Source organism: Bombus vancouverensis, chromosome 16 (genome assembly GCF_051014615.1).
Source record: "Bombus vancouverensis nearcticus chromosome 16, iyBomVanc1_principal, whole genome shotgun sequence".
Taxonomy (NCBI): Eukaryota; Metazoa; Arthropoda; class Insecta; order Hymenoptera; family Apidae; genus Bombus; species Bombus vancouverensis.
In genome coordinates, this window is record NC_134926.1 from 5,472,987 (window position 1) to 5,489,462 (window position 16,476).

The 16,476-nt window shown below is 46.1% G+C and overlaps 1 long non-coding RNA gene across 1 annotated transcript in view; it reads right to left on the bottom strand.

Moving 5' to 3' along the window:
• Positions 1-16,476, bottom strand: part of LOC143303796 (uncharacterized) — a 123,239-nt gene that overhangs the window by 52,151 nt on the left and 54,612 nt on the right. The window lies entirely within an intron of this gene.

The window sequence follows — 16,476 nt, forward strand, 5'->3', positions numbered from 1 at the left end:
TCATCTTGCAACGTCATTAACGATCTATGGAATTATCTATGGGAAGGAAAAATTGCACTCGAATTCTACGCTGAGATATTCTCGCTACGTAGAACATTTTCCATTTGCCAATTTTCCAAAAGCGACAAGTTTCCAACGCGCCACCTACAGCGTTTTCTATTGTACAAGGAGTCTCCAAATACGCGCGCAGGTATTAGGTTGTCCGGAAAGTTTCTTTCGTTTTATAATATTATTTTATTAATATTATTTTTATAATATTATTTTCGTTTTATATTAGTTTATCGAATCATGCGCGGACAATAATAATAGAAACATAACGAAATGGATTCGATAAAATTCAATAAAACGATATAAAATAGAAATTGTCGTTCATCTCTATCACCGCCTTACAAAACGAAAGCGACTTTCCGGACAACCTAATACCTCGACACCTCGGAATCGTTTCGCAGGTATCGAGAACGCGCTTCCAACGAAGCTCTTTAATCCGATTTTCGGCTGTGATCTCATTATCTCAGACAGCCAGGTACATCGGAACGATGATTCAGATTTGATCGGTACAAACGAAAGGAACAAGGATCGAACGAGAGCTGTGGTTGATTTCTAACGGACGACAAACGTTGCTGGATTTCCGCGCGGGACTTTCTCCCGTGTCTAAACAAAGCAAGCAAAGACAGAGAGTTGCTTCACGTTGGTCGACGCAAGGGAAAAGAAACGGGAGGACCTTGAACCCTCGGCGGAGGGGTGAGGCTCAATGGCGGTCAGACGTTCCGTGGAGTATCCTTAATGAGTTGCCACATAGGAAGAATGTACACACGAGGCTTGTTGCATGCCTCCGGTTAAACGCGAGGAAACGTCCCTATCAGATAGCCAGGTTCGCGTTCGCGTTCGAACGTGCGTGCGCCTCCGCTTACTGCTTTCGGAAACGGCCGGTATTACGTATGGTAATTCCCTAATTGCTTCATTTCAATCGCAGCCGCTGCTTTCCCGCACGGAAAATAACCTGTGATCGGCTGCTTCTCCGAGGAAACTGCCGTCGAACGATCCCGAAGTAGGTTAAAAATCAATCTGGACGAGAGAATTGAGCTGGGACGACTGTATCTGGTCGCTCGGAAAGTTCGTCTTTTAAGGAATAGTTCCGATTTCGAGACAATTTGATATAAAATATCACGGCAATGCGGAAAACGTTGGCGTTTTAACGCGTGAAATTTGTAGAAGAAACGCGTTCTTAAGCAAAGCATGGAACGTCTGTCTTATTTTCTTCGTCGTCGAGTGGTGCAGCCTGTAAGTGGAAATTTGAAAGAGATACGCCGTTGGTTAAGCAGCGGCGAAAACAAAGAAATTCTTCGTTTGCAGAGTCTTGCGTAACAAGAAGAAGATCGAGCTAACGTTTACGCTAGCAGGAGTATCGTTAGTGAACGAAGAAGGATTTGCTGTTGGAATTTTTCTTCTTTAGTCATCGAGTATACTACGATTAATTGTCAACGAGAATTATTAATTAGTATAAGTATGTATATATTATTATTTATATATTTATACTATTTTTATTATTAATTATATATATGTAACTAACTATAGGCAGCTGACTATAAGTAATTAATTATAAGTAACTAACTATAAGCAACTAACTATAAGCAACTAACTATAAGTAGCTAACTATAAGCAACCAGCTATAAGTAACTAATTATGAGTAACTAACTATAAGCAACTAATTATAAGTAAATAACTATAAACAACTAACTGTAAGTAGTTAACTCTAAGCAACTAACTATAAGTAAATAACTATAAGTAACTATAAATAGTTTCAAATTCCTTACAGTTGACTTTTACGCGAGTGAATGTCCCATTTTAGCCGAATCTATCGTGCAATTCTAGAGGATAGTCAGTGGCTCTTAGTCTGTGAACGTCTTCCATACTGTCCAACAGTTGGGTGATCAGTACGTTCGATTGATTGTTTACGCGTGTATTATATTCATTGCTGTACTTTGATGCCTTTCCTTTTATCGCGTGGGGTCGTTTCATCGATTTTACATAGCAAGGAGCGTTTGTGACTGTTCTTAATCAGTTAACTGCTTTCGACGAGTATACTCGTCACGAAGAAATGGCAATACCTTGTCTCACGACGAGCCCTATCGATAATAAAATTAAAAAATGAAACATTCGTCACAATTTAACTTTATATTACAACTGCCACGCATACTCTGTGCTTGACGAGTATACTCGTCATGGCTTACTTCTTGCCACGTTTCGCGTTTCAGCTACACATTTTTCAACGAGCTCGCAACAACCAACTGGTCAATGTCCTCGATTGAAATCGTTGGAGGATCTCTGTGTTAAAATCGCTGGCTGTCTCGCACGGTTCAATCCCACAGGTCCAAATGGGATTTAGTACAACTTTGTAGAGTAACGCTTCGCTTTCCAGGCTTTGTTCCTGGAACGCACGCATCCAAGCGAGCGAACGCGCGCAGTCATTTGAATTTACAATAACCGCACACGACATCTACAAGAGCGTACTGCGATCGAGAAGCGACATAACTATACAGCGTTGATCAAACAGTATCTTTGATTAAATGGTTCCTCCTATCGACTCGATCCACTTGTCGCAACGCGAAGCCCTGCTAAACAAACGAGAAATCACGTACGCGTATATCTACCGTATATACAGGGTGCGACCGAATAACGCGTAGAAGCGCACACGACGCAATTCCTTATGAAAAAATAAGAAAATAATACGCAACAAGATTTTCTCACTTTCAGTTCAGTTTTCGAGAAAGTTGAGTTTGAAAATATATCGAATGTACTTGATAAATATTGTGGCCAATCACCGAGTGCATATGAGTAGGCAATTAACAGGACATTGTCGTAGAAGCGAAAGTAAGTAAAACATAGAAAATAAAATTTTTCCGTTTAAGATTTTATTCTCAAGAAAATAGAGTTCAAATAGAGTTTGGTTAAGAATCGATAAATTTTCAAATGTATTTTTTCAGAAACGCATCTTCAGAAAACGTCGTATTCCACGTCTAGTTAATTAGCCACGTTCAAGTATATTTGATGAATTTTCAAACTCAATTTTAAACCTGAATTTTATTCCACATTTTCTTCTCATTTTAAGCAATCACCTAGTGCCCGCGTGTACGCGTTATTCAGCCACACCCTGTACATACAATCCGACCTGTTCCCTGTACAATCCAATGTGAAACCCGGCCGAAACGTACAGAAGCCGGCGCCGTGTAAACAGGTACCGACGTCCGTACACCGAAGCCTTGGGAAAAGCGTGCGAAAACTGAGTCGCGAAGACTCAACATGGAAGACGTCGTCTCAGACAGAAACAGAGTCGCTCTACTCGTCTCCGTCCCTGTCTCGCAAGAAGGAAAACTTCGTTGATTTTCCACGACTGAGTCGCCACACGGTTTTCCGTAAGCTTCGGTATACAAGCGCCGAGACACGTTTGCACGATCCTAGAGGAAACCTTAGGCAAACGCGAAGCTGTCCCTCCGAAGGCTAAGTCGCAACGCAATGCTAGTTGCTGAGGTACCTACGAAGAGCTCGGGCGGTAGCCAAAGGATTAGCTTTCACGAAGGCGGACAGGAAGGAGGAAATTCCGATGCGAAAGAGCGGAGGCTGCGTGATAGGGTGTCGGAAGGTACAAGAGAGATCGGAATTAACACGTAAAGAGGAAGAGCCGCGGCCGAAGGTGTCGCGAGGGGCGCGAAGAGGGCCGTTTCGCTCGGCTAAAGAGGCAATCGGCGCCTGGGCGGCCGCGCGGGGACACACAATGACCGGATTGCTTGAATTATGGATGGCCAGAGTCTTTGTCGGGGGCCGACTCGGTCGGCCAGCCGATCACACGCGACTGATAATTCGCAACGCAGCTTTCGAGGCCCCTTAAGCTCTCCCCCGTGGAACCCAGCCACCTCTTCAGGATCGTCTACAGTCTCTACGCTCTACACGTTCGACGTGTCCTGTCCACGTTTCTCTTGCGCCTCCGAGAATGCCGGGCGTGGGTGATGCGGGAATAATGATGGGGGGGAGGGCGGACCGTGAGAGATTTTAGACGACGATTGTCGTGTCCCCGCTCAACCTTCTCGGAAACGTCACTTGCCGAACACGTCCACGAGGGCTAACAGCCCGCTGATTCTACCTGATTTACGCCTTATTAACCCTTTCGCGGCTGACATCGGTTATTTCCGGCATCCAGCAATTCGTCCACGGTGGATAGCGTCGGTTATATCCGGCGTTGCTGGCCTCGCGCTTCTTACAAATGGAATTGTAGCAGCATATGCGTCTTAGGACGTTTCGGTGCGCAGATGCCTCACGCAGTTGTTTTGCCACAGACGATTAACACTGTACGGCGCGCATAATGTAATAAACAAACTCTGGACAAAGCGATTTCGCTGCTACCACGGGAGACAAGTTTAAACCTCGACCAGTATAAATAGACGACCAAATTCTCCACGAGTCATTGCTAGTGCGAATGAATATCAGTATAGAGTCAGTAAGTCAGTCAGAGCAAAATAGTATAACGAGTATCATCGAGCGAACAACGCTTCCGATTAATTTTGTATTCTACAGCTTAAAATATCTGTAAATATAGTTAATTAAATTAATTCGTCTCATTATTGATTTTTACAAGTATGTATATATTATTATTTATATACTTATACTATTTTTATTATTAATTATATATATATATATATGTAACTAACTATAAGTAACTGACTATAAGTAACTGACTATAAGTAACTGACTACAAGCAAGTGACTATAAGCGACTGACTATAAGCAACTGACTATAAGCAACTGACTATAAGCGACTGACTATAAGCTACTGACTACAAGCAACTGACTACAAGCAAGTGACTACAAGCAACCGACTATAAGCAACTGACTATAAGCAACTGACTACAAGCAACTGACTATAAGCTACTGACTACAAGCAACTGACTACAAGCAACTGACTACAAGCAACTGACTATAAGCAGCTGACTACGAGCAAGTGACTACAAGCAACTGACTATAAGTAGCTGACTACAAGCAACTGACTATAAGTAGCTGACTATAAGCAACTGACTATAAACAACTGACTATAAGCGACTGACTATAAGCAACTGACTACAAGCAACTGACTACAAGCAACTGACTATAAGCGACTGACTATAAACAACTGACTATAAGCGACTGACTATAAACAACTGACTATAAGCGACTGACTATAAACAACTGACTATAAGCGACTGACTATAAGCAACTGACTATAAGCGACTGACTATAAGCGACTGACTATAAGCGACTGACTATAAGCGACTGACTATAAGCGACTGACTATAAGCGACTGACTATAAGCTACTGACTACAAGCAACTGACTATAAGCTACTGACTACAAGCAACTGACTATAAGCAACTGACTATAAGCGACGGACTATGAGCGACTGACTATAAGCAACTGACTACCAGCAACAGATTATAAGTAAATAACTGTAAACAACTAACTATAAGTAATTATTAATTTAACCAACAACACGTTTCACCGTTCACCGCAGAATTTAGGAACGTTTCGCGAAATTAGCATTTCGCATAATACCGCGATATTAAAGTACCATAGCCGCCATATCCGCCTGCTCCGGCTACCTGTAACTGTTTTCCGCTCTCGAAACTGCAGAAAGGTCAACAAATCGTCCGTCCTCGTTGAGCGGGATTCTTAAAGTACCATGAGAAAAGTGGACCAGAGGACCGAAAGTCGAGTGACGCTAACTACGTATGTACAATAGCTTGATAATTGCCACAGCGATCAATCCTCCTCGCATTGTTCCGCGTTGGTGCGAACCTGGTGTAATTTATTCGGCGCAGATTCCAAGGTAACACCGAGAGCAACGTGCGTCGAGCCGGCAGCTCGTAAAGAAACTCAGGAGGGGAAAAAACGGACAAAAGAAACGCGAGAAACGGAGCGATTTGCCAATCAGGGTAGACGAGGCGCGAAACGCCAGGCATACCGGTACGACAAATGCGGCCGGCAGAGACAAAAGGCGCCAGGTTTAAGCCTGTTCGATCCGCCTTCGCCTGCGGATCGTATATTTTCCGCTCGTTGCGCCGCGGCACACGCGCGGCATTCGCGGAATGAAGGCGTCCGCCGGGTCCGCTGAAATCCGTCGTGAAAATAAACCACGCAGCCTCAGAGGCACCGACGCTGGCTTCTAACTCGAAAATAGTCGAAAAAATCACCTTTGATCGCGAAGTGCAAACGAATTTCGAAGGAAAATTAAGAAGATAAAGGCCCAAGGGAAGAGAACATGGCCTGTCCGATGCAACATGAAACTGCAGACTAAACGCAGTTAATCTTCAACTTTCCATACGAAAGTTCTTCTCCGAGAACCGCGGTACGATCGAGAAACAGCGTATTCCCGTACGAACCACCAAATGATCGAAGGTGAAGAAAAAAAGAAAATTCAGAGAAGCTGAATTGGAGAAAGTCGCGTTCGTTAGGTTAAATTACCACGTTCTTCGACGTTTAACAAGGAAAAAGGTAGGCGCGACGCGCACGTTTCAACGTTGCTGCATCGATATCGGCGCAATTTTATCCGCAGTTTGCGAGACAAAAGAGTTTGCCCTGTACACTGCGCCGCTGACGTACAATGTCCGTAGATTTAGCCGAGCGTCGCGTCGCGCCGGGCTGATTGCCGCATACAAGACAGGTTGAACGGCGAGATTTAATCGAGCAGAAACGCGAACCACAACCACCAAGTAATTATAACCGAAAACAGGGTACGCGGGTGGCGATTAAGCTTCGATAACGAGGAACAAACTATTAGCAACCGCTGATAGCAATTTGCCAAGAGTTAGGGGAGGGCGCGCAACGTTGGCGCGTTCGCCACGGAATGCGTTCCTTTCCACTCATTAACTGGTAGTAATAAGGGCGTATCGGCGTATTCCACTGCCTTAAATAAATTACCAGACTAAAAGCACGGCGCACCTGAAATCTGACAAAGCGTAAAATTCCGCGGCGCGTGGACCATGGCCGGTATCGCGTATCTTGATTTTCCACCCTGCGTTTACGATTTTCTCTACGATACTGACCGTGGCCGCGGTTTAATAGGAGGGTCCGAGTAACACAATACCCCGCCGGGGGCTGACTTGCATCGTGAGCTAGAGCTGACTAGTATTCGCGCTATAATTTTTCCTCGCCGTCCAATTTTGCTACCGATTTCCAGCGAAACTCAACAGCTTCGCTATCTTCGCATCTACCTCGCAGTACTTTCCGATAGAACTCGTAATTTTAATTTCGTTTGTTGTACGAGTTAAATAACGACGACGTGTCTTTTGTACGCGGAATAGTTGCAGAAATTGCATGAGATAGTCGTACAGACGAGAAACGCGAGAAAACGAAGGAATGGGGTGGAGGAATATATACGGGGTGTCCGAGTATCGATAGTACTGCAGGGTGTGATCGTAGGCGAGAAAATAAGTCGAATGTGTGGATCAAATTCTTCTCATTCGAGGCTTTGCATTTTCCTTCAGTATGTTTGGCTATGTCCTGGTTAGACGTTTCAGGATACAAAATATACTTTTTTGTCGTTATTTGATTTGTACTTTACAATTTGTCCAGCTGGATTTTGGTAAATTTTTCTAGATTAATTGTTACATAAAATGTGGATGGCTACCCCCAATGGGATACCATCTTCGAGACAAAACACATGCCGTAGGTTTACGAGTAATCAGAAAGCATGTTGTTCTTAGGATTTATTCTATTAATGCAAAAATTGTTGAAAATGCTGGACACTGTACTGCATACGTAGATGTGCTCTCCGAATTAAATTTCCGTGCACGTTTTCCAACGTATTTCCCGTTTTTGATTCTTCGAGAAACGATCCTCGCTTTTAACCGTGAAAGACCTGCCTTGTCTTCGGAATAAATTTTTCATTTAATATGTACGTTTCTACGTAAATAAATAAATAAAGTAAATAATGGTTTGTATCGAGGTTTGTATTTAGGTTGTACCATTACATACTGGCTACAATATACTGCTATGATATAAACTGTAAAAACCTGTATGATGAACAAGTGACACCCAAAGGGGAAGAAAAAAGTAAAGGACGAAGTTCAAAGTTTATGTTGGAACGGATTTCTTTCTTTATACGCGTGTCGGTGATTACGAAAATGGCCTGAGTTGCGTATTTTTTGTTTCGAGATGTGTAACCAGTTAGCTGTTTTCCACGAGTATACTCGTCACGAAGAAATGACGATATTTTACGTTACGACGAGCCCTGTCTGTGATAAAGTTCAAAAATAAAGCAGTCGTTTCACAGGTCGTAACACAAAATATCGCCGTTTCCTCGTGACGAGTATACTCGTGGAAAACAACTAACTGGCTGATCATCGAGTACCATTGAATTTCTAAAACTGTCTTCTTCGAAAAAAAAAGCTAAAAACGGACATATAATATTTGTGCAGCGATCGCTATCGATATCGTTCCCTTCAACTGCCCGTTACAGGTAAACGGACTGACAATGAGAGAGAAACGACGAAAGCGGTCGTTGGATGGATTTCCGTTCCGTTGGACGATCCCTGCACCGTCTCAATTAGTTCTGTATTCAAATAAAGCTCGGTGGGAAACGGGAACGATTTCAGGCGATTCCGACACGCACGATCGGGCATCGATAAACACGGAGACTCGAAAATTCATGGCACACCAGCCACACGCCGGTGACATAGTTAATTTAAGGATTAACGTATGCGAGGTGGTGAAAATTCCGCGTGAATTCGAATCGAGGATTCTTGGAGAATCGCAAACGAACCGATCGTGGACAGATTTCGTCGTATTTACATCTTTTCCGATCTTTCGCTGTACCATCTTCCCACATATTTTCTACTTTTACAACGTTAAATTACGTGTAGCCATTTTTCTGTATATTCGGGTGAACAGAAGAAAGTCGTGGAAATCAATTTTTGTACGGAATTTGTATATTGTAAATTAATTAATTTTAAATTTTTTATATCGTATGGGAAAATTGTGGTAAAGATCTACTATGCTTCTATAGTTCTATAGCGTATTATACTATAATCGATATATAATTCAATTAGGACTTGCAATTATAATTCGAGTAATTTGAACAGGAACCAAGTCGAGATCAATCGAAATCAAATTGCTGTTTAAAACACTTTGCAAATAGCTAATTTTCCATTTTCTGTCCCTTTCTAATTTCCAGAATAATCCTGTTCAAACTTCCTCTGGGTATTTTTCGTCAGAATCATTTCTCTTCCTCGGTAGAAAATTTCGGAAAAATAAGAGACAATAGTCGGTTATCGATACGAGTGATTTTTCCCTTCCATTTCCAATATTTAAGCAAGTTTTCCCGATTTGGAAGAAAAGCGAAATTCGAATATGAGCAACTCGATTATTAAACATCGAAAGATATTGCTAGAAGACTGCGTAGAAAACACCGCAACGATCTTCTTCCAATGAGAAATGCATCTACGTGACGCGTAGACGTATAACGACGCCGCAGCTAAATCAATTTACCGAACGTCGTAACTGGACAAATTGTAGAGTTTCTCGAAGCTAAAGAGAAACAGAAAACACTGAAATCGTCTTCTTATCGCTGCGAGCTGGTCGACGCGTGTTCCCTAGAACGTATCATCCGCAGATGATAAATTTCATACAAACTTCCTCGTACTCGTATCTGTTGAGGTTTTATATATCTCGGAATAGAAAGAGCAAACGCTCTTTCGTGGACGAATGTATCATAGAAATTCTTTATTTAGGAATGTTAGAAATTAGGATTTCCAATGCTTTCTATTCCATATAATAATGTACTGATAGATGCATTTATTACAGTGAATTAAATAAAAAAACGATGATCATTTAGTAGTATGATATCACTGCTGCGTTTTATTTAGTTGCGTTAACTGACGTTTAATGCAACTGGCAATAAGTTCCATTTTCGGCTAACCTACTATGTGCGGGAAAACTGGCACGGAAGAGGATTACAGCTGTTCGAAAGTAAATTAAAAATATGTAATGATTTATTCAAATCTTCGATATTGATATTCGATGTAATTAATTGATTAATTTAATTAATACTCGATTTCGATATCGACAACTGACTGACAGACTGACGGATGGTAATTCTTCGGTTGACAAAATGGTAATTCTTTGGTTGACAAAATGGTAATTCTTCGGTTCACAAAATGGTAATTCTTCGGTTCACAAAATGGTAATTCTTCGGTTCACAAAATGGTAAATCTTCAGTTGACAAAATGGTAATTCTTCGGTTGACAAAATGGTAATTCTTTGGTTGACAAAATGGTAATTCTTCGGTTCACAAAATGGTACTTCTTCCGTTCACAAAATGGTAATTCTTCGGTTGAAAGAATGATAACTAATTCTTGAATAGATAAAATGATAACTCTTCGATAGACAATGGTAATTATTCGCTTGACGAACTGTAATTAGTTATTACTCGATAGACGAATGGTAATTACTTACTAACTCGTCCGAGTCGCTACATTTATTTATATCTGTCGGAGATGAAAAAACATCGGGGTCTTTCCGTTGAAAATGTTTGCGAAGATCCCCAACGTTTGTTCAAACTGCCGACTTTCTTTACGCTTTGAAACTGTCTTAATATCGTTATAAAAACATAGTGAGATAAATATAAAAGCATAGTTGGATAAATTTATCGCAAGATATAGCTTTTAGCGGATCTAACTACCTTTCGCTTCAAATACTGTAAACACGGTTTCAAATAAACGTTTTAAATTATCTTGATTCGAAAGAAATTACCAATTTTACTTTCGCGCTACGGATCGCGCGGGACGCGGGACGTGACAATCACGACTCTTCACTCTCCGCTGATTAACTGCGGTGCCGAAATATATCGATGGCCGTTAGGCCTATTCGAGTTTTCCGACTCTTTCAGCTTGTCTGCATTTCCGCTTTATCGTCCACGTTGTCTGTATATCGGCGATCTTTCCGCGGTATTATATTAAGTTGGCAACTAAATGATTGTGAATTTTGTCATTGCCACCTAATGACAAAATCCGCAATCGCTTAGTTGCCAACTCAATAACAGAGACCAAAGAATCCTCCGTAAAGGGAATCGTTGTACCAAAAACTAAACACCAGAGAAGATGTAGACTTTTCCTAGAAAGGAGGCCCACTTCGACAGTATCGTTTCGAATCATTCTCTGCCTATGTTCAATCTGAACGCGCTGAGTCAACGACGCGGGAACTGATACTGGCAAAAGTTGTAAAAAGGTTTTAACAAAGCTGCGGGGCCACGTGGCAGGAAATTATACGCCGCGTGTCTCTCCTCTACCGAAATTAACGTTTGACGCGACACTTTGCCTGGCCGTGAGCGCCGCTTATCGATAGCCGCGCGCAATATCGACAATTTTGAACGAAACGACGAACGCCTATCGACCAGGTTACCGATAACGCGGTACCTGGACTCGGCACTGTCGGCAGGTCTGGACGAAAACAGAGGAGGAAGTGGATGATCGCGGCGGGTTCCCGCGGGGCAGCTCGAAAAAGTCCCTCATTGTCTCCCCGTGCGTCCGTTTCCTCGCGTGCTTCTTTCCTGCTCGCGTCGAAGCAACGACCGGGAACGGAGGCAGCGGCTCGGCTTCAACCGAACTTAGCATCTGCTCTCTGGGCCTCGTAATATGCGTGCTCGATATCGCCGCGCCGGATCTTAGATGCGTGTCCGCGATATCACGCACTCGTGCACGCGTCTACTCTCTCTTTCCCTCTCGTTTCGCTGCCGTTGCACGCGTCCGTCCGTCTCCGTCGGCCGGCCAACGGAATTGTCTGGTCTCGCTACCGCGGCAATTCGCTGGCAAAAAGAGAAAAGCAAAGGGGGACGGATGAGAAAGGACGAGCAACGTGTACGGGAACCGCGCGGATAATTTTCGGCCACTGATTACGTTAGAAACGTCGCGTCGATTCGTTTTTACCGAGCGCGCGTTCTCGTTCGACCACGCGGCTTGTTCGACTTACGAGGCATCGAGAACGCGTTGCCTCGCGATCCTGCGAAATCCGCTCCAGCGCACCGTATTTCCTCGTAAATAGAACGGAGAAACGGACGGGAAATCGGCGCGGTCGCAGTCGTTGCATCGATAAATCACGTGGGAAGGGTAGGACGGATATATGGCGGGTTCGTGTGCGTTAATTAGTAACGGTCTTAGCCGAAGGGCCCGCTGGCCGCTCGGTACCGCAGGTTCCCCAACCCCGTCGGCCTACTTCCGCCGCGAATACATTACCGTGGTGGCTGTTTTTTGTCGCGACGTTTCATTAAGGAACACGCGGCTTCCTCCTGCTTTCCACCTCGCCCTTCCCACGTGTCCACTGCGGGCCAACCGACCAGTCGCCTGTTATAATTCGTCGGCTAAATTTAACGAAATTAAAAAGGAAAGCCCGGCACAGGCAGCGAGAGGAACGCTGGACGATGCGAGCAAGATGCAAGGATTTATTTTCTCGGCCATCTCACCGCACAGTTCTCTCGTCTAAGAATACGTTTCACCGTGGTATGCGGTAGAAGCGGAGCGGAGCAGAACGGAGCGGAGCAATCCACCCCGCGAGATAGGAGTGGACGGTCCAGCGTGTTCCCCTGTTATTAGGGACAATTTCCAATTGGCCGCGGGCTGCCATCGCGGTCCGAGCGAGAAGCACCGCGCAACTTCCATATATACGTGCTCTTACGAAAACACGAGCTCTCTCGCGGGGAGCCACATAATGTTATGTGCCACCCGGGGGTAAGTGCGTGGAGGAAGTCTCCGCGCTCGGGTACACGGTGTTCCGCGACGAGGAGAAAAAACCTTCGTCTCTAACTACGCACAGGTCGATTCGTTGGGTGTCCGGGTCGTTGGAAAATATTCGCGCGAAGCATTACGAGCGTGGAAACAATGGAAAAGCGAAACTGACGAAGACGCGAAGGCAGGAGATTCGCGAGAGTCGGAAAGTTCGCTGGGGAAATACTTTCGGGACGCCGGGTAGGTGGAGGGCTGAGAGCGGTGCCCTCTCTCCAGGTGCATCGCGAGCATATTGTATGATAAGCAGCGATGCATTTTTGCCACGAGACCCCGCCTGGGGGCGATCCAGGCACTTGCATGTTCCAGCCAGACGCCGTGAGAGGGTGGAAAGGATAAGCGTGCGGGGAAAAAAGGAAGAGAACTACGGCGATCACGGGGCCAGGGTGTGCGTTGTGTGTGCACACATTCCCCGGCCCCGTGAGAAGGCAGATTGGGACGTATAATCATCGTGATTATCTTGTATTAGGTATTGACTACGGATTTGCATAATGTTGCCCTACCTAGGGCAGCCTCCTGCCCCCTCGTGGAAACCCATCGACTACCCCCGTGGCTTCTTTCGCCAATTTTTGCTCGAGATTCGGATCTAGCGTAGACGCGAGCGACGCGCAACGCGCTGAAACTCGTGCGCGTCTCGCGATTATCGTGTCGAAGTTCGGTCGAGCATCGAAATGCACGCCGTTGCACGCGGCCGATATTAAATCGTAGCGAAAGGCGATACAGCTGAGAGGGCCAGTCTCACGACCGTGGCGTTAAATTTGAATACGCCGATCGCGATCGGTCTTTTAGGAGCGCTAACCATAGGCTTCCAAGGTGGATCGAGTTTCGTGGGGAAAGAGGGAGGCTGGGACGCGCGTCCCACGTAGCCTGCCACTCATCCTCTTTTCTCAAACTTTCTATCTCTTTAAACTTCCTTCCTCGTCGACCGCCGCGCTGTCTTCGCTAATGCTGTTGCCAATTTTCACTGATTTCTCGTTGGATCAAAGATAGCCTTCATTGTCATCGATCTCGTCTCACCGTCGCGATCGACGCTGTCCTCTCTGATTTCAGGCGCGAGCGAACAGAGCGGAAAGTTCGTCTGGTCGAAGGGAATCGAACTTTGGGGACGAGCGAAGAGAAGGAGAGGAGCGGAGGAGTCTAGGAGGGCGTTCCGGAAGGAGGAACCAGGTGAGACGGTTTTCTGCGACGACCGAGGCATAACCGGCCAGCTCGAGATAACGATCCCCTCGATCTGGATCACAAAACGCATCCAGGGTCGTAAACGCACGCACGCACGTACCGCAAGATGCGGCGCGGAACGCGGCCAACGATCGAGAGAAAAAGAGAGAGAGAGGGAGAGAGAGAAGGTAAAATGGAACGAGACGGAAGCGAAGATTCTAATCTAACCCCGAACGAGCTCGGCATATGGGACCTCCGTTCGTGGGACCATCGAGTCATTTGGCCGGACGACTAATTAGCGAGCTTGCGCGACCGTGAACCGAATTTTCGTCATCGGTGACAGAGGGTGTGGGAGCCAAGTACGCGCTGCAACATCGCCGCTTATCTACGATCGCTCGTCTAACGTTCCTTCGCGCTAAATATTAAAACACGCGCCCTCCATCGCGCATCCCTTTCGACATTCCGCTCGGGCTTGTCGTTGCGACGACTCGAGAGCCGCTTCTCGGCTGTTTCCGGGCCCGCGAAACGCGTTCCCTCGTTTCCACCCCCGGGGCGCGAAAAAGAGGAAGCACCGGACTGTCTGGCGAGCGAAGAAAGTCACGTAGGCGTAGTTTCGCGTGGAACCGGTGCAGGGAACGGTAGGCGTAGTCGAGGCTGTTGCAACGACGCATACCGATGGGAGTAGGAACAAGAGGAAGAAGAAACTAGAAGCGAGAGAGCTCGGGGGCGGAGGGGGAGGCGGAGGAGGATCCGCGGGAGGAATTATCGGGGTCTCTGCTTTGCCTACGGGCCCAGCAGACCCTCGTGGAGTAGCTAATGCAAGCGACCATTACTCGGATGGTGAACCAATGGAGAGGATCCCCACGCCCCCTTCGAACTTACTCCGCACAGACGGCATGCAAATACGCGCGTGCAGGACACCGCAGGATATACGTGTGTATATATATATATATATGTGTGTGTGTGTTTCTCTTTTTTCTTTTCCAACCTTTTCTTCTTCCTCTTCTTCGTTATTTCTGCGGCTTCTCGATTTCTACCGCCGATCCTTTCTCCGGCCACTTTTTAAGTCCGAGAACCACTTTTTCCAGGTTAATTGAACCGGGTTCGTGATGGATGTATCGTTTCACGCTCCGAGGGTATCGATTATGATAATTGCCCGGCTGTCGAAGGCCGTCCATCCGTTCGTCACTGTCGCACGAGCAACAGGACAGGGATACCAACGGTCGTGTACTTTGCGCGAGCAAGGACTCTCGCCAGGACGAAGATCCGGGCCTGCTCGTGAAAGGATCAAGAGCGAAATAGGGGGCACGGACGCGGCACAAGGGGTTCGATTTAAAAAAGTGAGACCTGACGCTGGTAAACAATGGGCAATGATAAATACGACGCATTCCCACAGGCTATTATAATCTTATTGTTGGACTTGTTTCTCGTGTGCAGGTGGCGAGGCCACGAAAACGGGTGGCGAGGGGGGTCGAGGGCGGCAGGGTACCAGTTAGAGAGATATAAACGAGTACGGAGAACCGAGAGCTCTTCCACTCTCCTTTCTGCCTTCTCCTTCGACTGTCCTCCTCTCTCTCTTTCTCTTTCTTTCTTCACCGCTCTCCGGTGAAGCACCCGGTCGACGAGGGGGCACAGATGCCACCGCAGAGATACTGATTATAAACTCCATTCCATTTGTAACGAGGTCCATCTATTTTGGCGCCCAACGATCCTTGCCTGGCCTCTAGGTAGCGCCAGATTTTAATACGATATCCTCCGCATTATCATTCGTTTCGGGGGCCACCTACCTCCCCCTACCCCTTTTCCTGCCCCCGGAACTCGCGTCTTCGAGGAACCCACGATTCTCCCTCTGTCTCTGTCCGTGTCTCGTTCCGGGTGGAAGAGAGCGCAGGTCTCGCGCAGGAAAAGCCAAAACCCTCGGGGGTGAAAGTGCAACGAGAAAGACGCTCGGTTGTACCGTTGTCCTTTCCGTTTCTTGGAAACGAGGATGTTTGTGAGCAGGCTGGCGCACAAATCACGGGGCGACTACCCGAAATGGACAGGGGTCGTGGACGGAGAGAGGCTGTTTCTTTCCGTACACGGGGGAGGAATGCCATCCTGACATTGTTTTAAGGAATTCCTAACGGGAGATGCGCGCAGGTAGACGACTTTTACGAGCACGTTCGATCGTTAGAGGGCCCGGTCAGGGGGTCCTGCTCGACGTTCGATTAAATTTCCTCGGCCGTCCGTCTCACAACGCGTCAGTTTTCGCCTCCAGGAAAGAACCAGTTTCGTTGTCGGGTGTTACCCGACCCGTCCGACGCCGAGGGAAATTCCTGATGGAAAGCGAAACAAAGGGCCTAAATCTCGGCTGACGTTTTTCGAGGGGAACACGCGCCGCGAAACGCGCCAGGTAGAAGAACCTTGGACGCGATCCTGCCAGGTAATTTTTCCCTCGCATGAAACGTTCGATGAAGATTTCCAAGATTACAATGCCGGGGAATATTAATCTTCGCTCGACCAGACGTTTCCACCGGCTAC